The sequence below is a fragment of the Notamacropus eugenii genome, chromosome 5, assembly GCF_028372415.1.
Source record: "Notamacropus eugenii isolate mMacEug1 chromosome 5, mMacEug1.pri_v2, whole genome shotgun sequence".
Classification (NCBI taxonomy): domain Eukaryota; kingdom Metazoa; phylum Chordata; class Mammalia; order Diprotodontia; family Macropodidae; genus Notamacropus; species Notamacropus eugenii.
Genome location: NC_092876.1, coordinates 411,579,169 through 411,603,127, shown reverse-complemented (window position 1 = coordinate 411,603,127; position 23,959 = coordinate 411,579,169).

Sequence of the window (23,959 nt, the reverse complement as noted above, 5' to 3'; positions counted from 1 at the left end):
GGTAACAGACAATGACTTGACATAGACATATAGTTTAAGTTTATCACTTAGAACCACTATTCTGTTCCCTAAAATTCATTATTTATATTATCTTGGAAATTACTGGGGTGAAAAAAATCTTAGTCATATTTTCTATTTATTCATTAGAATTTATTTATTAGACTCATAAACCTACACATGTAAACACACACTCACCTACACATATAAATATTGACATGTCATCTTTATGGGTTATATTCACCATGGAAATATGATTATTCTTCAAACATGTTCTCTTTTTGTATATGTATGTGTGTATAAGGTAGTATTCTATGAAAATTGACTATTTTAAACTATGAAATCTTGAACTTTATTGGCATATTCAATTACTTTCAGATGAAGTTAGTTACAAAGTAGAACAATGGCAGCCATATTATTTGTATTGTTTTATATTGGGGGTGTACTTTTAAAATATAACTTTTAAGAACTTGGGTCAATAGAGATTGACCTTCATGCAGAGAATCTTTTTATCAATGAGATGTTGTAAAGTAATATGCATAAATAGAATGATGAATCGTGGAGATGGAATATGTGTTTTGAACAATAAAATTTTATATTTGTATGAAATATAATTTTACAATGATACATGAAAATTCTGAAATAGTTGTCCTTTAAGTGATATAGTTCTAACAAATTAAATATAATAAAAAATTTGATTTTTCAAGAGATTTTTCAAGTCAGAGCACCTTTGGCAAAACAGTAAAAATATTTAGCTTTTTCAACTCAGAAAAGGCAAACTGACAAAAGATAAAGTTATGTATTTTCTTCAGTTTCAAAAGTTCTAAATTTCAATTGCAAAGCTTGATTTCAAAATATATTATTATGTTACTTTGAAACTTTAAAAAAATTGCAAGTGTTATAGAAGTGTTTTTAGGAAAAACAATCAAATATCAGACATTACATAAGAGTTTGGGAATTTAACTTTTATGAGCACTAAAATATTCATTTCAGGACAGGAAAATATTAGGCATTTTAGAGAAGTAAATTCTACAGAGTTAATGACTAAAAAAAAGTGCAAGAAAAAACTACTGAAGATTAAGATGAACTTCAGATAAAGTTTTACATTCCATCACAGAGGGCTTTGATATTGGTATAATGAAAAACAGAAAGTAAAATGATAGGCGTTTGAAATATGCATGTCAATTTTTACTCTTGGATCACGTAAATTAGTGAATCACTCAAACCATTTGTTTTCTATTTTGATGTGAAATTAAGGGAAAGTGTGATAATGAGCATGTTTTCTAAAGGAAATGGAAAATTTTCTTCTTAAATGCATGCAAGAAAGAGATATGATCTGCAGAGGAGACTATAAAATTACTTCCAGGTCCTTTATGGTTGTATATATACACTTAGCTAAATTTGATAGAAACATGTTCTCTCTCTCTCTCTCTCTCTCTCTCTCTCTCTCTCTCTCTCTCTCTCTCTCTCTCTCTCTCTCCCCCTTCCTCTGTGTATATACATACATACATATACATATATGCCATAGAGCTCTCTATATATTCTGAAATGATGAATGTGAAGCCAGTTCCTTAATTTTAATTTAGCAGATCATTCTATAATTCCTTGGAATAAAAATAAACAAAAATAAAGCATTGCTTGCTATTTGACTCTTTACATGGGCTTTACATGACAATTTGAAAAAATGAAATTACATGATCTAAAGCATACACACACTCTGACAACTATGTAATAACTTCAAAGTGCACTATTCTTTTTGTACATTGTGAAAAGATAACTGTTTATAAGCAAAAGCTCTGTTCTTTCCCTCCATACGGTAATATGTTCTTTTGTTCTGTTGGTGTTGGTGTACTGCAGGCAAACAATCAGTATAGTCCAAAGCTGCTGGTTCCCCTCCGCCTAGGTCCCAAGAACCTGACCTGTGATTGTTGCTAAAAAACCTCACAAGTTAGGGTCTCAGGGACTAGGAAAAGTCTTATTTGATGCAGTAGAATTCTTCCTTCTACAGTATAGATATTTTGAAAATCACATTTGTATTAAATCTTTTAAAAATACAAAGAACAATGCAGAAACTGAAAAGAATATGGGTACATAAAATGAACTGAACGGAATATTCCTGAGACTGGTTTTCAGACCTTCAGATAATTTAAAACAAAAGAAACAATACACATTCTAAATGTTAAGAAAAAGTCATTCCATCAGATTTAAATGATTCTAAAATCTGTTATAATCTGTTTTTTTAAAAAACCATTTGTACAAGAGTAAATCCTCTAATGCAATAAAAATTAAATGCCTGTTAATGTGATTCCAATTGACATTTTGTTTTGCATTATACCTCTATATAGTATTACTGTTGAGGTGAGTCCCAAGATACAAAATATCTCAAATCCATTTTAAAGATACCTTTTGACAGTTTTCAAAAAACAAAACAAGAACAAAAAAAACTTTTTTTCATGTGCTACATATATAGAATTCAGTACTTATGCAAACTGATTTTTCTCCTCGAATCTAAACTAGCTTATATTTTGACAGTAAATATTTCATGCACCCTCTATTTGAGATCTTTTGAGCGATATTAACTAAATAAACATCTAATTTCAAATGCTGGTGATACAATAAGAAAAATGGTCATTTTCCAAATAATTTCATTAGCAAGCTCAATACTTCTAATAACACACATTCACAACACTGAATATTCATACGGAATTTCCTCTAATTCTTTAAGTCTTGTTTGTGGGATGGAGAACAGAATTTCTACTTTAGGAATGACCCCCGATGTAGTAACACAGAACCCAGAGTAAAACAATCAAAGCAGCCATAAAAGTCCTGGCCACTGAAGTAGAATCTGGTTCTTCTGAAGCGGTTGAGCTTAAAAAGGAAAAGGAGAGGAGGGGGAAAAAGGAAAGAATTAGAATGCCTGCCTGAAGAACAGGTGAATTATCCATTTCCAGGTAAGCTGTAAGCAAAAGCTATCTTGTAGAAAATATTCGCTACTCCTTCACCCCACTACCACACCCCTTTCCTGCTGGCCCTCCCCCCCTCCAGACTGTTATTTCAGCTTTCAATATGTCTTGGAAGATTTTAAATATCGTGGTGCATGATATAATGAAACGTTCTATTTTTTTTATCATTGATTTTCACTAAGATATGCCTTAAAATAGCAAATAGTTAAAAAGCAGCTCTACTAAAATGAAATTAAAAAATAGACCTTAGGTTTCAGTTCATGCTTTCTCTTAAAAGTGAATATGGTTTTTACAATTTTGACTATAGCTTTCCAACCAATAATTAGTATGAAAAATCTCTCCCCTCCATCAATATGACATTAACATAATTATACCACCCCCATCGCAGAGACCCACACTCCTTAGGGAATACATCTGACGCGTCAAAGATGGAAATCAGTCAGATTTTTAGTTGCTCTCAAACGTACCTTTGCTTCTCACTGACTGACTGGCTTTCTACCCTTCACGCGCACACGCGCACACACAAACACACTCCCACAGACAGACACAGACACACGCATGAGCAGGCTTGTGCTCGCGCACGCGCGCGTTTGGACACACACACACACACACACACACGCAGAGGAAAGCAGTAATGTTTGTAGGGAGTGGTTATCAGCTGGTATTTTCACTGCACTCCTCACTAACTCTAGCATTCACTCTCACTCAGACCTACTGGACTGCTGCATTGGGAGGATTCATTCTAGCCCTTGCAGGGCAGATGTTAAAAGACAAAAAAGAGAAAGAAAAAAATACTCAAAAAGCCTCAAGACTTTCAGAAATGTCTTCATTTTCCCCCCTCAAAGTGTCTGTTCCCCTTTTACCACCTTTCTACTTCCTCTGTAGCTGTGTCTCAGTTGTTTGACATCTTTCCGGAAGAAAATGTCTTGTGTTTCAGTAAGCCAGTAATCAGACGATCCTCCCCTCACCTCACATTCGAATTCCCACCCTCTTTTTTCTCCCCTCCACCCCACCCCAATCAATAAGACATCTCCAAATGCAGTTGTGAAAAACGGGCTCCGACATAGACTTTCATCCTCAATCTACTGCCCCAGGAAAACAGGCATCCCCAAACTCACACGTAATAGAGAGAAAAATAATGCCAGAAATTCTTTAGCAGTCTTGACTTTATACTCTGCCTTCTTCCTCCTTCCTTTTCCTGAATAAATAGAAACACAAAGTCTGCTTCTGACTGCAGTTCCAAAAGCACCTCACAAATTCAGGAGCGAAAAGAATAAAACATAAATAAAGATCAAGCACTCCCTTGCTAAATAATATCACCTAACACTGTTACTTAAATAGGAATGATAGGATCTGCCTAGATCGAAATCGTTACAGTGTAATTTCTACTACGCTGTAATCTTACATTTTTATGTTAAAAATCAAGTATAAGGACACTGCCAGCCTTTTAATAACAAATACAATGTTGTCTTTTAATTGGTAAAATGTCTTTTAACAATAAATAGAAATGTCTAAAGTATTTTAGTAACATTCTTATTTACATAATATGTATTTTTGTGATAGAGATATATAAATATTATTCTGTATAAATATGTATGTATATTTACTTACATGTAGATTTATAGATAGAATACATATACATGCAAAAGGAAGTAAATAGTTAACTAAAAAGCAGGAGCAAAAAAGATACTTTGTTTCATTCACCCTGTTCCTTTGTTCTTCAGGTTTCTTTTAATAACGTGTGGCTACCTTTCCTTCCCATATGAGCAATATTTTGAAATTATTTTTTTAGAAACCTAGCCACAGTGATCTGCAGTATTTTTTTAAATTCACAAAGGGAAGAAAAGGATGCAGTTCTCAAGCCAATTTTAAAACTGTATGATGGGGAAGAAATTTTAACTTACCCAAATAGATCCCAAGATGCAGTGCAGCACTGCAGTACCAACTGTGGTAGGTGTTTGGCAATATAATTGTGGCAGCAAACGTGAAGGGCATCCATTTGTAGAATTTCCAAGGAAAATATGACAAAATCTTCGTAAAATGAAAAAAGCGTCTCTAATAGGATATGCATATGTAAAAGCTTCTTCAATCTCATAATTTAAGACAAAAAAGTTGACATTAGGAAATATTTGTTGTTCATTCTTTTCAGAAATGTCCAACTCTGTGACTCTATTTGGGATTTTCTAGGCAAAGATACTGAAGTAGTTTGCCATTTCCTTCTCCAGTTCATTTTACAGATGAGAAAACAGAGCAAATAGCTATGGTTAAATAACTTGTCTAGGGTCACACAACTAATAAGTGAGGTCAAATTTGAACTCCTGACTTCAGGTCTGGCACGTTATCAGTGGATACACCGCTACCCTATTAGGACAATGTAGCCAAGTCTAATTGCTGATGGAGATGGTGAGGCAGAAAGGGAAAGTCAGAAAGTGAGGGTAGAGAAGAAAGAAAAAGAGGAAAGGGAAAGACAAAATAGAAAGGGAGACCAGTAGATAAAAAGATACCAAGCATTATAAACAGTAACAAAAAAATACAGATATGTGATATGAGAAACTGAAAGTAATTCAGGATCAAGCCATCTTGTTTATTATTTACCAAGGTATTAAAAAATTAACATCATGGATTAAATACTTATAGTTTGTGATCAATACCAGCTTCTTACTGCCATTAGACTGGTCATTCATTGCCTCTTAATTGCCTTTTGCTCAGACTCATCCCTTTGTTTTGTTGCTTCAGAGTTGCTGCCCATGTATGTACATACAAACACACATATACAACATACGTATGAAATAATATATGTCGAATTTAATGTTACTGCCTCAGCATCACCATTGGGGTAGGGGAAATGTATAATACATTAATATTTCCATATGCTTAGAATATATGCTTATAGCAAACTCCAAGCTTGTAACTAGTTCTGTGGACTGCCTCCATAAGCACCCTAGGCAACACTCTGAAAAATTACAAAAAAAAAATGCAGATTCTAGCTATATTTTTTGTTCTGTGTTCTCTCTCCTATCTTTCACTTTCCCTCTCCTCCCCTTCTGTCTTACACACTCATGCACACACATTAATTATACAATCACCCAATATACACTCATTTTCTTTTTCTTTTCTAGATAATTTAACATTAAAATAATGGGCCTTGAATCATTGGAGAGAAAGCATGATAAGAAATGAAAAATAATTTTTTCTGAGCTATACAGTTTGCAAATTTATATCCAGATAGCTAGAAGTAGTGAAGTTCAAGTGCCTAGGCATCTGTTGGGATAACCTTTGGGGCTAAAGGGAGTGAATACTAGATTAAATCAATAGTCTGAAACTAGATACTATAATCAGTCAGCTTAATTACTACTGTCATAGAGCTGAGCTTAAGGTCTTTCTTCATTACAGTTCTCTAATCATAAATTCTGAGGTATACATAAATGAGAATTCATACCTATTCGGTGACTGATGTAGCAACAAAGACAGCTAAGTTGGTGCAGTTGATAGAATGCCACGCCTTGAGTCAGGAGGACTCATTTTCCTGAATTCAAATCTGGCCTCAGATATTAATTAGCTGTGTGACCCTGGGCAAGTCACTTAACCCTATTTGCCTTAGTTTTCTCAACTGTGAAATGAATTGGAGAAGAAAATGGCAAACTACTCCAGTATCTTTGCCAAGAAAACCTCAAATGGGTTCATGGAAAGTCAGACACAACTGAACTACAAAATGAAAATGGCAACAATATTTAATTTTCCTTTTAATGATGCTTTACATGTGGTCAATACTAGTAATATACATTGTAGATATGACTTACTTAGACCCATTTTTTTTTTTTTACCTATTACTGGATAATTGTTATTGATGTATGAGAAGAATGAATAAAAGATTTCAGCTGCATGGGCACCTAGGTGGTGAAATGGATAGAATGCTGGGCTTGGAGTCAGGAAGACCAGAGTTCAAATTTGGCCTCAGACACCTATAACTTGTAACCCATGGCAAGTGACAACCTCTGTCTACCTCAGTTTACTCAACTGTAAAATGTGGATAAATAACAGCCCTTACCTTGCACAGTTGTGAGAATCAAGTAAGATGATATTTGCAAAGTGCTTAGCACAATGATTTGCACATAGTAAGCACAGTATAAAAACTTATTCCCTTTCTCCTCCTATGAAATTTCTGGGTGGATGAAATAAAAAATTAATTTGGAGAATGTCCCCTCTTCTTTGAGATAGTTCTTCTTATTAGCTAGATAGGAGCCATAGATTTCAAATAAAAACCAACTTTGAAATCTGTCAGTAGGCAAATAAAATAAAACCTGTTTTGTTTGAGCTACACTTTAAATTTGAATTTTTATTCCAACTCATAACTATTTTGTATTTTGTCTATTTGTGCTAGTGCAAGAAAACTATTATGATTGACCAGAAAAATAAAACCTCCATTTTTAAAGACAAACAAAATGTTTTGCTGAAAACGTATTTTTCTGAAATTCTTTTTTTAAGGTCTGGAAAAAAAGATCATTTTTAACTGAATCTAATGCTTTTTGCTTAACTCTCACATAATATGAAAAATATGCAGGTCTTTTGAATAGTAAGGTTAATCCAAAAATCCAGAATCCAGAAATTTAGCTCCTTTAAAGCTGGAATAATGATATTTTACACTCAAAGTTATAAACTAAAGCTTTAATGCAAATCAGAAAGGCTCTGTTCGCTTTGAGGTATTACCAATTGTTCCTGTGGAGTAGCTCTCTTATACACACTAGAGTCATACCTTTTAAAGTCATTATCAAACAACATTTATTTCTTTTTAATGGCCTATGTTAGTATGAGTAGCATAAAACCATAGTGAAAATCTTAATATCTTTCATAGGTTGCTACATTATGTATCATATTAACAACAATAGGTTGTGTCAGTCTTCCTTCCCTTCCCCTGCCTTTTTTTTTATCATGATAAATGGAGATAAGAAACTAAGGCAGAAGCATCAGCAATAAGAAGCTAGTGTACAGTAATCTCATGGACAATAACCTAAGTAACCAAACTTAGAAACAATAGGAGGAGATTGTATACACATGATAGATGTTAGGTGGGGCGATTGTGAACCATAACTGAAAAGGTAGTAACTATTTTCATAAGCAGTATAGTGGAATCAAGTTATTCTCCCTTATAATGTCTTAATAGAATTATTATACGGGGGGTATAAAAATGACCTATATTTTCTTTTTGAATTTTTACATATAAACTAGAAGATGATTCAATATTTAGCCCAGATATCTTTTGACTGATGTGTAGGGGACTCAGTCATCAGCATTAACTTACCTTATTTATATATTTTTAGCATTTAAAAAATTATTTGTTGCTATTTTTGAGTTTTGAGTTGTCTCCTTTTGTCTCTCTCAACCTCACCACTAGAGAAGGCAAACATTTGACACAGATATATAGTTGAACGCCTTCCTTATTTTTGATTCAGGTTCAGAAAGCATGATCACTAACAAAAATAGTTTACTTAAATATTCATTCTTTTGGTGATTTAGTCAATAGACACCCATTTGCTTAATGGCAAACACATGAAGCAAAGGTGTAATATACTAACAAAGTTATTTGAGGTAAACTGTCAGAAACAGACAGAAAGAGAAATAATACAAATTTAAGAAAGGTTGGAATGAAGTCTTTTATCACAAAAGCCACAGAATTTGAGAACTGGAAGTGACCCCTTACATGAAAGGAATTGTGACTAAAACATACATGACAAGTACTTATCTAATCTCTGCTTGAAGACCTACAAGAAGGAAAAAGCTACTACCTCTCAAGATAGTTCATTCTACTTTTGGACTGTACTATAGTTGAGAAAATTTTTTAGATATTAGGCCTAAATTTATCTCTTTGAGTCTTCCATGCAAGGGTGCTGCTGGTTCTGCCCTCTGAGGCAAAACAGAATGAGTCCCTTTTTCACCTGACAGACCTTTAAATATTTGAAGATAGCTGTTCTATTTCCCTTGAATTTTTTCTTCTCTGGGTAAAAATCCTCATTTGCTTCAATTGATGCTAACATGACCTGAGCTCAAAGCTTTTCACCATCCTGGTTTCTCTACTCTGGACACTCTCCAGTTCATCAAAGTCCTCTTTAAATCATAACCCACATGATGTATGACAAAGGCAGAGTTTGATAGGATAGTTACCTCCTAGCTCCTGAAGTAATGCCCTTTTTTGAGAAACCCAAAATGGTGTTATTTTTTTGGGCTTCCATATTACTTGCTGACTCCGGTTAGCATACAATCCACTAAACCTTTCCGTTGTTTCTTTTTTTAAAAATCATCAATTGTCTATCTATGACTCTCCCATCCTTTACTTGCTAAGTTGATTTATTGTGCTCAAATATAAGATTTTACATTTATGTTTATTGAATTTCATTGTATTATATTGAGCCCAAGACTTGAACCTGCCAAGATCCCTTTGGATTATGATTCTGTCATCCGATGTGAAAGTTGATTTCTATTACTCAGTGTTCTAGATGGTAACTTTCACATGCATGGGTTTCTAATACTGTTGCTTATGGGTTTCCACAAATGTGCTCCCAAGCGATTACTGGCCAGTTGGGATAGCAAGGATAATTATTATAGAAATAGTTCCCCAGTACTGGGGGCATATTCTCCCCTTGTACAAAGTCTCTGCAGACAGTAGGTTATAACTTGTAGTAAAATGGTAATAAGGCATACATGTAGGAAACCCATGTGGCAAATGGATAACTCACAAGCTCTTGATTCCTGGAAGTAATAGTATATGCCACAGCATGAATGTGGGGGAGAGAAAAACTGACTTGATTAATGATGCCCTCATGTAGTTTCCCCTCAAGTTTCCTTGCCTTCTGTTGGTTTGCAAGGAAAGGTTCCCTTGAAGAATCCTGAAACTTCCTTTTCTTGGTCTTACTATTTTGTTCTTGTATGACACCCAGCTCTGGATACAAACACTGCTATCAATAATGGCTACCAATGCCTGTGGGAAATTCAACTCTTCCAATCTTTTGAAGTTCAAATTATCTTCACCTGGTCAACTGAAGGAGAAGGAAAAGGGGGGAGGAAAGGAAAAGAGGAAACCTTCTCCTACCCTGCCTACACCCCAAGAGCAATTACCTCTCAAAAAACTCTTTATCACCCAAATGTCCTGCTGCAGGAATGAATACTTAGGCCCATATTCTTTCAACCCAATCACAAGATGTTTCCTGTGTTCATCCAATGACCCAAAACCCTGATGATACTTTCAAATTGATTGAGGACTTATTCATATCAACTCTCCTTTAGACTGGTGATTCAGTCAAGATACCTGGGCTTCATATAATCACATGGTCTGAGATACATCCATACTCTTGAATTCTTCCCCCAGTTCAACAATTGCTGTCTCAGCAAAACCATCTGAAGTATTGTTGGCAAACCCTATAGCCCCCAATTTTAGATTGCTGTCTAGCAACTTGGAAGGTTCAAGCACTTTTTTCCAGTGCCTTCTCCTGTGACTTGTGCTAGTCTTGTGAAAAGTACTTATTAATAAATAGTCTATAAACAGTTCAAAAACAAATCTGGAAATTAACATTCTTCCATACTTCTAAATACATAGTGATACATCTTAAACAGATGTCAGTTAAAGATTTTCTGTTGTCACCTGTCTGTACTCCATAAATCAGCCCTCCCTCACTCAAAACAAAGTCAAGTACAAGTCATGTCATCATTTCTCTGATGGCATGGTCTTCTTCGGCAAAGAAGAACAAACACACACACTCCATAAATATGAAAAAAACCAAATATGTTGTTAAAATGTTTCCTTTCAAGGAAGAGAAAGCAAGAGAGAGATGATGTAAGCTTATAAGAAAATGTCAGATATCAAAAGATGTCAATCATCAAAAGTATATATAGAAAATAGATTACATATAGTTTAAAATCGATCAAAATTTATTCTTTGTTTCTATTATTTTTATACATTTTATATTTCTATGATATAATACATAGATATATAATGACATACATATATGGTTATTTACAAATAAAATAAAAATAAGTAATAGATGATTGCACATTAAAGACTCCAGATCAATTTAATAATTTATATGATCATAATTTACCATTATCTTCTTTGTATTGCCATTTTCTAACAAAAGGTAAGAAGAGAACTATTCTTTGAGAGGGAAATGAATATTTGAGTTTTTACAAAGAGGAAAGTGAATGACTTCTGATACATATTATTAGTATAAATATAAATTCTGATACTGAAGGCATTTGTCCATTCTGACACTCTTAAAAATAGCAATTTTCCTGTAGCTATGCTGGTTAGAAAAAAATGGAAAAACCCTAAAATTCAACTTATTTATTTTTATTTTCTTTAATATGAAATCTGAAGAAGACAATGAAATAAAAGTGCTAAATCGGGTATTTGGAGACGTTATTCCTAGTCTCGGCTCCAAATTTAACTAAATCTGTGACTTCGAAAAAAAATTATCTCATTTGACTTCAAAACAACATTACGAAGCGTGGGATCCAGAATAACAGTGCCTCTGATGTTTATTATTTGTGCCCTTGGCCAGGCATTAATTAAATTAATTAATTAAAATAAATGAATAAATTAATTAAATATTACTTAGCTTCCCAGGGCCTCAGGTGCCTTGTCTCTTAAGTGGGAGTGCTAGATTGGATAAGTTCCTACTTACAGGTATTTAATATCAGTACTTTTTTGAATGCAGAAATTAAAGCTCAGACATGTTAAGGGGTTTTCTGAAGGTCACAAAGTTAGTAGGGTGTGTAGCAGGTCTCAAGGTCAGATTTCCCAATTCTAAAACCCAGCAATACTTCATCTACTTGGTTCTGTTTCATTTAATTCTATTGGCATATATGTTAGGTAATTTCTCCACTCTCCCACTCTCCCATCAACCAATAACCCAACATATATCTAGTCTAAGGGTGAGGAACCTTCGGCCTCAAGGTCACATGTAGCCCTCTAGGTCCTCAAGTGTGGCTCTTTGATTGACTCCAAACTTCACAGAACGAATCCCCTTAATAAAATAATTTGTTCTGTAAAACTTGGACTCAGTTAAAAGGCCACACTCAAGAACTTAAAAGGCCACATGTGGCCTTAGGGCCACAGGATCCTCATCCCTGATAGTCTTTGGGATTTTTCTGTGGGGTTTTGTAAGGAGAAGCTTTCAAAGAAAGACTATTTACTGGTGCAGATAGGTAGGTAGCTTGTCTCCACCTTTACGGTCAGTTTCCTGACAGGTTAAGTGATTTTGCCCGTGGTCAGTCGCACAGCTCAGATCCTCAAACCAGAACTGAAAATCAGGTCTTCCTGACTCCTTTGGTACTGAAATTGATTTTTCTTATTCTTGAGTCACAAGGAAACCCTGCTTCTAGTGGGTAGGGTGAAGAAGTGTTATACAGTGGAAAAGGAATGCTGAATTTTGCTACGTCTAACCTTATATCTTATATCCTTTTAAAAAAATTTAAACTATTTTAAGTTTTGTGAAATAATATTTTCCTTGAAACTGGGATGTCATAGTGTTGTCATGCCATTTAAAATCATCCTTTCCTTCCTCTGTCCCTTCTTTTCCTCCCTCCCTCTCTCCCTTCCTCTTCTCTTCCTTCCTTCTTTCCTCCTTCTAAAACCAAATGCCCCATGAATGCATACACATTGAAAAGTGGAATTCATATTAAGCCAGAGATTTCTTTACTCCATAAAATTAAGGAATTGATACGTAATTTAACTGTATAGGTATTTGATAAGAAATACCAAAGTATGATTTCTCCAGTGGGTAGCAAGTTTGTATTTTAAATTTCATTTTTCTTTAACATCCTTATAATAAATTTAATCAATTTAGAAGACTTTCTTTAGAATGCTGGAGTAAAAGTAAGACTTGGAGAATCATTGATAAGATTATACAAATATTGCACATTTTAAATTAACTTTCAGTTTTCACAAAGCTCATAATTTGTAGAGGTGAAATAAAACACTTCTTTATTAGAGGATTACTTCTATACTGATTTATTCATCTTTATTCTGATTAATTTTTAATTAGTATTATGAGTAATCAAATTTTCCTTAATCTGAAATTACATTCCAGCTTACAAAGTAAATATTTCATGTTTGCATATGCCAATAAGTGTCATGATTACCTAGAAAAAGCAAATTATAGTTTTACTTCATTGATATGCATCATCTATTGATTGTGCATGAAAGTTAGCAGATTATTTTATATAGCTAGGTGAATATTCATTCATTCTGAAGCCCTCCTGCAATTTGTATTTATTAACAAGCATTCTGCCAAGAAAATATTTAAGAGAATTATCAGTTATGGACATCTTGATTGAAATTTATGTTTGAATTTGATTTAGCTTCATACAAATTTAGTGATTCAGAAACATTCAGCTCTTCAAATGATACTATGGCGTTGCAAAGATTCCCTTATCATGTCCCATTCCAGAACGTTGCCAAGAATGTTTACAAAATGATTTAAAGAAATCAAAATTACTTAGGAGAGAGTAATGGACAAAATAGTGTAAGATAAATATAAAAATTAATATGGAAAACTTTTTGGACCTCAAAGCCAAAACCTCTCTGCATTCTTGTGCTTTGTTCCCATTCTTTTCCATCAATTATATTGATTTTTTTCAAGGGTCAGAGGGTATACGTTCATTGATCAAAGAAACAGCAAAAGAGTCTGCCAATTCCAGATTGATCAATCACATCTTTGTGAACTTTTGATACTTCCTGGTTATTTATTCTTTATCACCATGGTTCTTTAACATGATTCTCAAAATAAGGGAGAAGGCAAAGAAGTAACTGCTTTCTTAATAAAGCAATCATAATTTAGGTGACTTTTTCTCTTTAGGATTGTGGAAGAAGGTTTATGATAGAATTTGATAGGTGCATTTTATTTCATTTAAAAACTCCATAATATTCAAGTATTTAATCCATTTGTGGAATTTTATAATTCTCTTTAACAAAAAGAATAACATTATTTTGAAAACACAGAAATTGATAGAATAACAACAATTTCATATAATTTCACTCATTGCATTCCATATTTGTCCACACATTTGTTTAAAAAATGCTTTCAAGGCTATAATCTAACTGAAATCCATATGCTTCATGACAGTTTTATAATTGTGTAAAAACACTAAACTGTCGTTAAAAATAATTGTGAGAAAATACTCCTGAATAAACTGAGTTGTACACATTGCAAGTTCAAAAATAGTCCTTGACTTTTACCTATTTGAAAAGTTGAATGCTATTTGCCTGTTATATTTTTCCTATAATCTTCACTTAGAACACAAATAGCTTGTACTTTCAGTAATTTATTTCATTTATGTGTTCAACTTCAAAATCCACTTAATTTTTATTTGGAACCAAAGGTAAAATGTGGCAAACTCAGGGATTCTCTATCATAAAAATGTGAGGTGCAAGAAAAAATTTATATCCGTTTGTGTCTTTTAAAACTTTAAACAAAAGAAAAATGCTTTCTAATAATAAAATGCAATGTCAAATAAAGCAGAAATATCACTGCCATTCCTAAAGGCCAGAGACATTAACAACATTTGTTGGCTTACAACTTTACACAAAAACACATTTTCTTCGGTAAAGAAAGCTGAATGTGCAAAATTTCTTAGGAGTGTTGAATAAGTCTATTTGTCCAGCCTATTTTGCAAAGACTTTATAGAAAACAGCCCCATAAACACTTTCAGTCCCCACACAGGGGCTAAACAAAGAATCCTCTTTCCAGCCATCTAATCTAGTAATTTATTTTTTCAACCATCACAAAAATTGAAACACAGCTGTAACCAATGACTTGCAGATCTAGTTCCCAGCCAGCTGGATTCTGTTCTGCTGAAGAAGCAAGATTTTTACATTATTCATTTCTGTACATCTGGAGAAATCATTGAAGTTCAAAGGTGATCAGAAAAAAAAGCTTTAAATAAACTCAACAGACAGTGAAGATCTGCCTTAGGATCTCATGAATCCACGTGTACTCCCATCAAAATGTTCATTTTGTGAAATGAATGCTCATAGAAGCTACTTGTATCACATCTATTTTGTTTCCATGATATTTTAATGGAATTATTCACTCAAATGCCAACTGCTTTCAGGACAACTGTTTTCAATTTTCCCCAGACTTTTCCCTTTAAGTTTAAGTCACTTTAAAACACTGTCATCCTTGAAGAAACATCAACTATAAGAAAACATAATCAACTTGAATAATAGTAATACTTTTTATTCAGGAAAAATTGATATCTTAGTTGTCATTATTTTCTTAAAAAGCATTTTTTACTTAAACAGATGTAATAAGAAATACTTTGAAATAAGGTTTGGATTACTTTCAACAAGAATGTCAGAAAGAATCCCAAGGTGACAGAACAATGAGGGTTGGTGAAGTCCTCCAAGTCCACATTCTCTGTGGATTGGAGGGAATCATGGGCATGAAGACCTAATAGCCCAGTGGTTAGTTACTTCTGAGAAAGTAGAAGTTGCCTCATAGGAAAATGCCAGAATATTAATGACCACAATAACATTTATATGGAGCCACCTATCTGCCAGACACTGGACTTTACATATATGATCTCATTTGATCCTCATAACAAACCTGGGAGGTAGGTGCAATTGTTACTCTCATTCACAGATGAAGAAACTGAGGCAAAAACGGGTTAAATGAGTTGCCCAGGGTCACACATCTAGTGTCTGAGGCTGTGTTTGAACTTAGATCTTCCTGACTCCAGGTCTAAAATTCCATCCACTGTATAGCTAGATGGCCCTAAAAGCTAGTGAGCCTAATGCAAAAGAAAATAAGTGTATACCAAGTTAAAGAAGTGTCCTTGTTATTTAAAATAATGAAATAAATTTAATTAAATATATTATTTCCTTTAGAAAAACAATTACAACCAAATCAACTGTATATTTGGAAGACAAAAGCTAATGAATTTCAATCTATTAGGTTTGGATTATTTTCCATGCAAATCACACATGTATTGGAATTTATATTTCCTTCCCTTGTTTTAAATATGTGAAATTTTCAATTCACATTATCCTCACAACTGGATTAACTTCACATATATAAGAGTATTCAAGTCCTTACAAGATATTTCTTTACTATTAAATGTAATAAAAATGCTTTTTTAGAATATATTACTCAGATTAAATTGATTGATAGATTGCCAACATATCAACAACTGGAGAGTCTTTTGTATTGTAAATTAATTTAATTTTCAGTAGCATTTTGAAAGTGAGATGAAACAGTAATTTGGTCTAATAAGTAACATCACAGAATTATGTGATTAACTTATTTTCATTTACATTTGTTTAAAAAGTTGTTCAGAAAGTAAAATCTCATTTCCTTGAAATTCCCCCTAGTTCACCTATTGCTGAAGTAACAAAATAATGGATTTTGTGTTAGACTTATACTAAACTAATAAATTTAAATTAAACTATTAAATTATTTTGAATGCAGAATATAACATGTTATATATCTAACATGGCATTTGACATTTTATAGTTCACCTATATATTTACCATAAGAATTATTTTAAGATCTTTTGATTTTTTTTAGTGTCACCTATCTTTCTGTTTTTATAACCAAAGATTTTATCAATCAACTAATATGCAATTCAGAAAGTTACTAGTTTCTATCCTTGATAAGTGATGATTAGGGCTAGATGGTAAAAAAACTGAAATTAAAGAGAAAAAAATTATGCCCAATTCAATTTAGGAAGTATTTATTATTTGTCTGTTGTTCAACTAGACATTAATTTAATATGCACCTTTTTTAACAACCTAGACTATTTAACTGTTCTAACACATGACAAAGAATCAAGTTTACCCAGTTTAAACATTCTCTTCATTTGTTATTTCAAATGAGTCAAAACGGCCTGAGCACCGATATGTTAGTTGTAATTTTCATTTATATTTCAGTTCAGAGTTATTAAATAAATTCTGACTGCAAAACGTCTGAGGCTCATTTTCTCTCTACTTTTAAAATAGTCTTTCAGATTTTTAGAAGTGAAAATTTCTTAACAGTCCTTTGTTAGAAAATAACCAATTTAAAAATAACTGGGGCATACTTCAAATATTCATCCTCAAAATTATTCTCGATATGTCAATTTCAGTTTAGTGAGCTTTTCTCTTTTTACTTGTTGTTTTTCAGTTGTTTCAGACTCCTCATGACCACATTTGAGGTTTTCTTGGTGAAGATATTAGCCTAATTTGCCATTTCCATCTCCAGGTCATTTTTCAGATGAGGAAATTGAAACAAACAGCGTTAAAAATCTTGCCAAGGGTCTGAGTAAATGTCTGAGGTCAGATTTGAACTTAGATCTCCTGATACCAAGTGCTATATCCACTGCATCACCTAGCTGCAATATTATTAAGAGCTAATAATTTGTCTTGCATATTTTCTAAGTACATGTTATCAAATAAATAAAAAAAAATGACACTTCAGGATTATGTTTCTATGTCCAAACTTAAAGTATAAAACCACATCAGTCTTTAATACCAAAAGTTATCTGCCAAATATATTGAGCCTTTGGGAATGAAATGCATATCTGACGTAAGACTGAGTAGGTTTGATTCATACTTTCTTTTCATAAATTATGAAACTCAAGTCACATCTGTATTTGTTAAACTTTTAACGGGTTGTGCTATAATGCATTCTTCTTCATGAAGCAGCCAAAATAGTACAATGTGGTTTGAGGTGATTGAGGCCAATGGTTTCAACTGGACAAAAACTTTACTTTTAAAAAGGAACATATTTTTCTCATCTTATTTAGAGTAAATATTGAGTCTAATAATAAGAAGTCCTTTGTACTAATTAAGCATTGGCAATATGATAGACACTAAACCAGAACTAAAAGAAATGGCATTTAATCAACCTTTTTCAAAATCTTTATTAGTTCTAATATAAATTTGCAAAATCTAATAATTACAATAGTGAGTCCTCTGTGTTTAAGTATTTCTACTTCAATATCAAGGAAATCAACTAACAAGGAATCTCAAGACATAAACTTGACTATAATCTAAAAGGGGGTTTATAACGTATTAGATGGAGTACTGGGCCTTGAGTCAGGAACACCTATATTCACATACTTGCCTGTCACTTTATAGCTCTATGAGCCTGAACATGTCTTTTAACTGCTGTAAACTTACTCCTTTATCTGTAAAATGAGGACAATAATACTTATCATACTTATCTCACAGAATTATTATGAAACCCTAGATAACATATATAAAATGCTTTACAAACTTTAAGGGATTATCAAATTATGTTATTAAATAATTATCTGCTATATTAGTTGCAATTCTGATTTCTTACTGACTTCATTTATGGTAATAAATATACTTAGAACAAAGATATGCAACATAGTATGTGTTGTCAAAGATTCTTTACTGTTTTAACTTGATAATACTTCATAGCTTAAAGTTAATCATTTAAAAGGCTCTCCTCAGAAATATATATCTATTGCATATTAATATACATATGTCCCTCTGTAAATATTTCCACTCCAAACTTCTATTTTTAAAGGGAAGTGAACTTAATTGTGCATAATTGTATTGTGCAAAAATTGTGGTTGTTCACTCAGTAATCAACATGTAATTATCCAGTATTCTCTGTTTTTTTGTATTTGAAGCCCTTTCACAAGAAAATAATTTTTGAAATGTTTTGTATATTTAAGAAAGTTAAAATATTAGTCTTATTAAATAATAAACGAACCAGAGATGGTATAGCTTAATGGATAAAGGACTAGCTTCAAAGTTAGTAAGACCTGGTTTCATGTCTTTCCTCTGACACATCCTGGCTGTGTTACATAACAACCTACCAGTGCCTTAGGCTGCTCTCTAACACTGTAAATTGTAGAGAATTTGCCCACATACATTATTAGAGGGATTTTACTCTCCTAGGAGTCCTCTATATAAATGAAACCATAGCTCCAGTCTTAATCCACATCTTGATAAATACAAAAACCAAACCAAACCAAACCAAAAAACAAACAAAAAAGATGAACCAAGGAGGTGACCTGTTTACTTTTGGTAGGCCACTGTGGTGCAGATTGTGTGTGTGTGTGTGTGTGTGTGTGTGTGTGTGTGTGTGTGTGTGTGTGTTAGAGAGAGAGAGAGGGAGAGAGAAAGAGAGAGACAGAGAGTTACACTAAAGAAATAATTCATAGTAGACAAGTTTGCCACAGCAAATACAAGAAATGAATCCCTCGGCACTTGGTACTTATGGGTGAAAAGAAGGAAAGAGAAGTGAGCAATAGAAAATATGACAATAGAGATGTTAGTAAGACTGTATGAGACAAAATAATCTGGTAAGTTCAGGGGAAAAATAGATTTTTTTAGATCTATAATCTTAAATTTTCTCTATTAATCTTTGGGATTTGTTTCTTTCCCTGGTAATCAAATAACTGATGTGCACCTGATGACACTTGATGGATTGTGTAAAGCAGACCAGGATTTTTGGCTATACCCACACCAACTAAATTCTCAGATACTTTGCCATCTTGCTTAAAATGATTTCATGATTATATTTTAAACATAATAATACAACAAATATGAGTATGCATTCTGTATTAAGAATTATAATAGCAAAAAATGCCTTGTAGTTTCTTAGGATTAAGATGTATGTGCATAAAATCCATAAAGAATTGATATTCTTTGCTACTTATCTAACAGCCTTCTTGTGTTTTTATCGTATTCAATGAGATTACAATTCTATTTGGTTTACACTTGCAGTCTCAGAGATACATGGTAGAATTTGGGGTACTTTTTGGAATAAAGAACCAGAGGAAATTTGCCTAAACTTCTATTGGAATTGACTATGGTACAAGAAACCCTAGAGAATTGGGGATGCAAAGGACACTTTTTATCCTAGTTAGACTCTAGTTAGATGGCCTTTTGCACTGAGAGAATTATGGATGAATTTTCACCCAGGATAGTTCTTTCATCTTAGAGAGTCATGACACAACTTTCACATCTCTATAAGGAAAACTCCATGTGATTTGTAAAGCTCAACGTGGACCACATTTTTATCAGATGTCTTTCCATGATATGAAACCAGTTTTCTTTGTCTTTGTTCTTTTGTTTTGTTTTTACTTATGAGTTGAGGATACCATAATGTACTTGATCAGACTAACCATGCAGAAATATTTGGAAAACTTTGTGAAATGCTCCTTTCGTTGTTCAATTTCCAAAATTTTGTGTTGAGGCAATATTGATTTTCATCTATATCTGTAAGATTGTATATGATCATACAAAATTGGCTGTTTTGAGTTCTTGCTATATGACACTGAAAAAAACAAGTGAAAATACATTGTTTACACCACCCCAGAGACCACAGAAAAATGTTCTGAATTGGGTACAAAGACATTGCTTTCTAAAAGCACTATAGTCTATGTGCAAGTATTTTAAATGAGAGGAATAGTATGAGAGCTTTGACACCTTCCCAGTTAAATTAAGATGGAGCATGATATGGATGAAGTAGGTGTCAAAGACCTACTTCTTGGAGGAGAAATTTTGCGTTCCCCTACCATATAGATGGGAGTAGCTTCTTTCCTTTGTCTTAGATATCAAAATGAGATGCATCTTTAAAACTACCAGACTGAGATAGGCTCTCCTTCCAGCTTTGTCCAAAGGTGGGTAAAGATATTGTTCATCCACAGCCCTGGTACCATGAACTGAGTTTATGAAGGGAAGGGCTGTCTTTCCCTCTCCCCACACTTTTAGGCCCCAATAAACTTAAGGTTTTGTTTTGTTTCATTCAACTTTTCAGTGTAGGTGAGGGTGGTGGGGTCCTAGTCCGAGACTTGAGCCATGGTGACCTTGAACTTAGGATTCCAGGCCAGTTGTTGTAACTGGCACAGCAGGAAAGCCTTGAGAATCCAGTCTCCAAAACTTGTGGGGGCTTTGACAAAGGAAGTTAGTGGGACTCAGGTAAATAGAAACTGAATTAAGCTATAAACCCAATCCCCCTCTTCTCTGTAGAGATGAAGGTGGTATATGCATGGAATTATGCTCCCAAGGTTTTGTATGGGGAATAGTTGTACTTTGTTCTTGCCAGAGCTTTGAAGTAAATATTCTTTGGTAAAAGACAAATAAAAGAGGAAGAAAAAGAAGTAGAAGGGAGAAGGAAAAGTAGAAGGGAGAGGGAGAAGAAGGAGGAGGAAGAATTTGATAGTTGAATGTAGGATATAATGAAGTGAGGAAAGACTTGAATAATCTAGGCAGGAAGAGATGAGATTTGGCAAAGACAGAATCCATAGGACCTGCCAACAGATTAGATATGGTGGATGAGAAAGAGTTAGGAACTGAGGATGGCATCTGGGTTGCAAGCGTGGGAGACTTGAAGGATGGTGGTACCCTTAATGGCAATAGGAAAATTAGGAAAGGAGGAGGGTTTTGGGGAAAAAAAGATGAGTTCAGTTTTGAATATACTGACTTTAAAATGTCTAGGGGAAATTCAGTTCGATATGCCTAAAGGCAGTTGAAGATATGAGAGTGGAGATCCGATCTTACAATCTTCTGCATAGAGATGATCATTGAAAACATGGGAGATGATGAGCCGAAACAGTGAAGAGAGAGAAGAGGGCCCAGCAGAAAGCCTTGGACAACACCTGTAATTAGTGAGCATGACCTGGATGAAGATCCAGCAAAGGAGACTGAGAAGGAATGTCCAGATAGGTAGGAGGAACAGAGGAATAGTCAGAAAACCTAGAGAGAAGAGACTATCAAGAAGAGGGTCACTGTCAGTATTAAGTGCTGTAGGAAGGTCCAAAAGGATGGGGATTGACTAAAGACCATTAGATTTAGCAATTAAGAGATCCCTGGGAAGGCTATATAAGCAACAAGATGGAGGACTAGACATTTCTCTGATCACCATGAACTCTAAAACCTCACCAAAACACAATGCACCAAAGACAAAGTATCTTCAACCATCTCCATGGTCTATGATATCTGTAATACAAAAGAAACCTATGCAAAAAACCAAGAACTGATGCCAACCCTGAATTCATTCATACTCCTACCCATATCCCACTCTATTAACAATGAAGCTTTACCAGTGACCCAAGGACTCAACATATGGGCTTGCACAAAACAGAGACAACAGAACTCCACACCTCAGTTTCCCCTCTTTTTCTAGTACTGTGGAGATTCTGGTTCGAGGCTGTGGAAGTTATGTGGGAAACAACAGCCAGAAAATTGCCACAACCATGCTCCATGGACAGCACCATGATGGGCAGTGGTCTATGCTGCAAAAGATTTCAGCAGGAGGGTAGAACAGAAAGATGGGACAGGACATGTCTCTAGGCTTGAAATAGAACTCAACACCATGCACACACACAAGGTTTTGACAGGGGAATAATTGTGCTTTGTTCCTGACAGAGCTTTGAAGTAAGTATTATTTGGTAAAAGACAAAAGAAAGAGAAGGGGAAAGAAGCAGAAAGGAGAAGGAGAGGTAGAAGGGAGAGGGAGAAGAAGGAGAAGAATTTGACAACTGAATGTAGGTTATACCAAAGTACACACACAGGCACAGACACACACACACACACAGACACAGACACAGACATACACACACACACACACACACACACACACACACACAAACACACCCTTCTCACTGAACTTCAGAAACCCAAACTAGAGAAATCAATGTGGTAACTCTGAACTGTTGGTGCTGCGCCAGAGAAATAAAAAGCACAGAGAGAGGGACAGGACAACATGTGTGTGTGTGGGTGGGATGGGGTGGTGGGTGGTGGTGAGGAGGAGGTGGTGCAGCAGTCTGCTAAGCCTGAAAGAGATAGCTCAAAATCCACTTGAGGCCAGTTTTGTCCACCCAAAAATTAGAAGGGACAGAAACCTAGTGAACCACAATTTGCCCAGCATAGGAAGAGATTGCGATATTTTGAAATCCAGACCCAAGGAAAACCATTAGAGAGGAGAGAGTCTGAAAGAGAGTAATAAGGAGAAAAAATGAGGAGGAAGGTGAATAAAATTACCAAAGATCTCAGGAAGAAGAAAATTTAAAGATTTTGAACATAAGCAAATAAATCAACAGGAAAAACATCAACAGAAATGTGGCTTCCAGATCCATAAACACTGCAAAACAAAGGAAAATGATCCAGTACTTTATGAGACAGAGAACACAGTGTAATGGGAGGGGAACATGGAACCAAAATAAGATATTACTGAGTGGTTCAAAAGAAAAATAAGAATGAGAGCAGAATTTATGACAACAATGATCAGCAGAATAGAAAAACTGGAATCTACAATGGTGTCTCACCTAAGAAACAAAAGAGAGAATACTTGACTGGGAACACAAATACATAGAAGTAAAGGACAATCTAGAAGAAGAGAAGGAAAAGGGAATATCACCAAATATATGCTCTTTATCCATGCAAAATGACAGGATGTATAGAGATAATCAAATTACCACATATCTCCCAGAAGAACAAGACAAAAAACCTGAGCACCATAATACAAGAAATAATATGAGTGAACTGCCTATAATTTCTGAACATAAATAATAACCAAAGTGTAAGCCAATTTGTCATTTTAAAGACTATACCAGTCATATTACCAAGGGAATACTTTATAGAACTTGAAAAACAATAAGAAAATTTATTTGTAAAAATCCAAAATCTAGAACATCAAGGGAAATAGCACTTCCAGACCTCATATCATGTTATAAAGCAGCAATCATCCAAATGATCTGGCATTGGTTTAAAAATGGAGAAATAGATCAGTGGAACAGACTAGACAAGAGAATCATAAACAATTGAAATTAATAACTCAGTGTTTAATAAAATAGAAGACAAATTACTTAGAAAACAACTCCTTATCTGATGGAAACTAGTGGAAAACTGGAAGGCATTTTGGTAAAATTAGACTTAGACAAACAAGTTACATCATATTCCATAATATATTCTAAATCTATATGCTAACTTAATGTTAAAATCATATTCTAACAGCTAGAAGTGATAGATGAATTCTTTTTTTGAAGAA